The following is a 4386-nucleotide window of genomic DNA, read 5'->3' on the forward strand; positions in this document are numbered from 1 at the left end:
TGGAAAAAGTCAGTGCATCCACCAGACGGCCCCTCTTAACATCCACCAGCAGCCCGTGGGCACAAAAAAAATCGGCGCCGAGGAGAGGGAATGAGACATCCGCAGTGACAAAGTCCCATGTGAAGCGCTGACTCCCAAAACACAAGTCCACAGTCCTCATGCCATAAGAGCGGATAGGGGAGCCATTAGCGGACAGTAGGGGTGGCCCATGAGTCCCGCCAGTGGCGTCCTCCGCAGTGGCCGTCAGGACGCTCCTCTGGGCACTGGTGTCACAAAGGAATTTGCGCCCGGAAAGGTTGTCCTTGACGAACAGCAGCCGGCTCTTCGCGCCCACGCTCATGGTGGGGTTTGGCGTCGTAGTTGCAAGGGGCGCGGCACCTCTTCGCTTTCGCACCGAAACGGGCATGGAAGTAGCACAAGCCTTTGCCAGCACGACCGTCGGTGGCGATGGGGCCCCTGCTGGATGCCGCCCCCGCGCCCGGAGGCGAGAAACTGAGCGTCGCGGCCAGCATCTCAGGGGAGAAGCGCTGGGTTGCCAGGAAGAAACGGTCGGCCCCCTCGGCCAGGGCCCAGGGCTCAGTGACAGTACTGTTCGCGAGCGCCGTCTGAACATGCGGTGGCATATGCCTGAGAAACAGTTCCATGAAAATGAAATTGGGCTCTTCCGTGCCCAGCAGGTTTAGCATCATTTCCATGAGTTCGGAAGGTTTGCTGTCCCCTAGTCCATTAATAGCCAACAGACGTCGGGCACGCTCCGGCCGTGAAAGCTCAAAAACCTTGAGAAGGTGAGCCTTGATCCCAGCATACTTATCTCGAGCCGGGGGAGAGGTGATGAAGTTCACTGCTCTGGCCGCCGTTGAGCTCCCGAGTGCTGAGACAATGTGGTAGTAACGCGTGGAATCATCTGAGATCCCGCGGAGGGCGAACTGAGCCTCCGTCTGTGCGAACCACGCTGCCGCGGACATCTCCCAAAACTCTGGCAATTTGAGGATGGCGGTTGCCATGTTCGTTTCAGTCTGACGTCGGGGTCACCAGTGTAGCGCCGGAGAAAAGGAGTCGGAGGCGGAGTGTCGGACACAGGAACAGAACTTGCTTTATTGTTCGACATCAAAAACACTACCCGAAAAACGGCGGGAACTCTGTTCACCTTTACTCCGGAAGCGCAACAACAAAAACAGTCCGTGCGGAACCCCGCACCCCAGCTCGAGGTCCCGCGGGTGAATTATGTAAACACCACAGTGGAATCTGTTAAACTGTGTGTGCTGACTTTATTTTGTTTTGGAGGGATTTGTATTTAAAGGTGTTTGATTCATTTGTGAAAAAGAAATACTTTTGTTTGTTATTTTATTGTTGTAACCATTGTTTAAGAAGGACAGGAAGTGACGTGTGGAGGAGATGGGAAAAAGAGAGAGAAAAAAGGCTGGACGGAGTGCGAGGTACCAGTGGTTGTTGGTGGGCAACGAAAGGACAAAGAAAGTGAACGGTGGACATTTATCAAGAGCTGATCGACGTGTTCGACAAGGACTGTTGAAAGTTCAACTGGGATAGTGTGTCGTTTGAGTGGATTACTCAAAATGTAAGTAAAGAGTAAAATTGTGATAGACATTTAGAGTAATTAATATTGAGTTAATTTATGAGTTTCATACTTTGGAGTAAGAAAAGAACTCAGTTGGCTACCTCGTCAAAGTATTTTATAATAGAGAGGCGCTACCTACAGTTGACAACTCTCAGCTGCAAAACAAGCAACTCAGCCTTGGACATTTAATCAACTTGTTGCAATGGACAAACTGAAGCACGACAAAGTTATTTTTTTTTTTAAATATCACAAACATGATGTGACTGGCAAGGAAGAAATGGATGTCACTCGCAGATGTAGCTACAATATAATACAAAGAGTGTAAACAGGTGAGAAAGGTTGGTAATTATTGGCCATTTCATTAATTGACTACTTGTGCATTTGACTCTCCTAGCTACAATATTTCATCCACAGGAACCGTACATATATCGCTGGTGTGGGCTGGAAAACATGCATCTCCAAAGCTATCACTGTTCTGGAAACCAAAAGACTGACTGCTCTATATTTGTAGACTGTGCAATGCCTAATAAATACATAAATTGTTCACATCTTGATATTCATTCCAGTGGAAGGCTCACTGCATGTGTTTGGCAGACAGCAATGCGCCAAACGGGGCAGTGTGAGCGGAGTGGGGGTGGAGGGACTTCCGCCTCGATTGTGTGAGATTTTGGTGACTGAGGGGTCCAATTGCAGTCATGTATCTTTATTTTTGCGCAAGACTGGCTGTGCGTTGGTGGACTTGTCTTTGCCAAAGTGGGTGGCGTCAATCCAGCAAGGATTTGCCGGCTTGGCGGAGTGACATTATGGTGTCAAAAATGACGTCTAGATTTAGATCTTCTCCCAGTCTTAGTTGCGGTGCAGGGATATAACGGGTTTTTTGGTGATTGTGATTGGTGTAGGCCTTCATGCAACCAGAAAGATGTACGAGGCACTCAAACGGATGACAGATTTACTGTACTGTATTTCATCAGTAGATGTCAATACAGTACATCTTTGGAGAAATCAAATCATTGAACACATTACTCTTTGTATCTTAATTAATATATTTTGATATTTTAAAAATCAAAGGTGTCGGCTGATACATTTCGGTCCTTTTTCATTGGATTCATTCAACGGACCATTGATTTTTCACCAGCTCATCCTGTATTTAATACAGAAATACTGCTGCAGTTGATTGCTTCAGCCTTGCACGGCTCACTGAGAACTCCTCCGCACATATGACATAACCATATGCAAGACTTGAGTGTCTTTTAAAGGGTATGCAATATCCCCTTTTGATTGGAGAGGATTGAAGTTGCTTTTGTTTACGCGCACACCAGCACAGACGTCATATTGTAAAGCCCCACAACATACAGCAAAAAAAAAAACCAAAGCCTCCTTTATATTCAAAACATCACAGAAAAAACCCAAGCTCAGCAATTAATGAATGGAAAAAAAGTCACATAGTATGTGAAATAAGACATCAAAATGGTCTAGAGTTGAGACATTCTTTTAGTTTCCAGAAGCTGTGTGCCTGTCACTAAGAGCTCTGAAAATCCCACCTCCCAGGACATTTCAGCTGTCAATCAAATACATGTAATAATTTCCAGCGACAGAGATCGCATACACTTTCACGGACTGCAGAAAAGCATCCTCTGGGTCAGCATAACGACCATAAGCCACACCACCAGGACCCTTTTCGCTCCGTTGAAACTCAGCTGGACAACACACTTCTGTGGCTGCCTAAGTGTGCAGCATATGCAGCCACAGCATACGACGTGCAACTGTCCACGTGAACACGTTTTTCCCTTTTCCTCCCTCCCATGACATGAAGTTGGCAACTCTGTTTTACTGGATCTCCGGTCACTTTCTCTACCCATATTCAGGATGACATTGGGCCTCGGGGCAATGGCTCTCATCCGGTGCGTATCTTATATGGCCGCTGCCTCGCAAGCCAACTGGTGGTGTCTGATGGCAAGACATATAGTCAAAAAAGACAGAACATATTACACTTCAGAAAAGATGTAGTTTCTCAGTTGTGGGGATAGTTTTGTGGCCAATTGCTTACTTTACTGGTAGAACTGGGTAAAGTTATTTATGAACAAGGAAGAGCAATTCTGCCGAATGGCCACTATATGGAATAAGGGTGCTTATAGTTTACATAGTGGGGGAGGTGGATTCTTGTGACATCATGATGATTCTTTGTAGTCCCTCCCACATAAAAAAGAAAATTTACATATCTCAATGATTCAGTACTATGTTGTTCTCAGTCTTTGGAGATTTTCAGCACTTATTTTCAAACATGTTTAATGCGTTTAGAAACATGTTTTTTTGTTTTGGGTGTCTTAAGGTACGCTGGGTTTACAAAGGTCCACTGATTGGTTCCAAATAAAGAGCTGATGCAAATAACAGTGCCATAAGAGCTCTTTTGGTGTGCTGTGGGAAATTATCAGATTTCACTTAATTGGTCAAAATATTATTTATTTACGAAACATAGTGATCTTTTTTTCATCTGTCTATAGCAGTGGCATATAAAGACAGAACAAATAAAGGTTCTTAAATTTGATGACAGAAAGTGTATAATTGATTTGTGTTTCCACTTTTTGTGACACTTTTGTTTGGTGGTGTGCCGTAATTTTTTTTACACTTGACAGGGTACACCCAGCTATCTTAATTGAAACCCACGGAGACACAGGGAAGACATTCAAATTCCACGCAAACAATACAGGGATTTGAACCCCGTTTCTCAGAACTGTGAGACTGATCTTCTAACCAGTCACTCACTGTGGCGCAAAGATGAAATATATGCCTAAATTTAAGGTGACCAAGAG

At 45.3% G+C, this 4386-nt stretch overlaps 1 long non-coding RNA gene across 2 annotated transcripts; it reads left to right on the forward strand.

The window, feature by feature from the left end:
* The first annotated feature begins 1407 nt into the window (after positions 1-1407).
* On the forward strand, positions 1408-2120 carry LOC133499490 (uncharacterized). Of its 2 annotated transcripts, none has more exons than XR_009794672.1 (2): positions 1408-1914; positions 1991-2120. It is a non-coding gene; the product is annotated as an uncharacterized LOC133499490 (long non-coding RNA). The 2 variants fall into 2 exon arrangements; XR_009794671.1 differs by having other exon boundaries at positions 1408-1905.
* Positions 2121-4386: the final 2266 nt, after the last annotated feature.

Source organism: Syngnathoides biaculeatus, chromosome 4 (genome assembly GCF_019802595.1).
Source record: "Syngnathoides biaculeatus isolate LvHL_M chromosome 4, ASM1980259v1, whole genome shotgun sequence".
In the NCBI taxonomy this organism is placed as follows: Eukaryota; Metazoa; Chordata; class Actinopteri; order Syngnathiformes; family Syngnathidae; genus Syngnathoides; species Syngnathoides biaculeatus.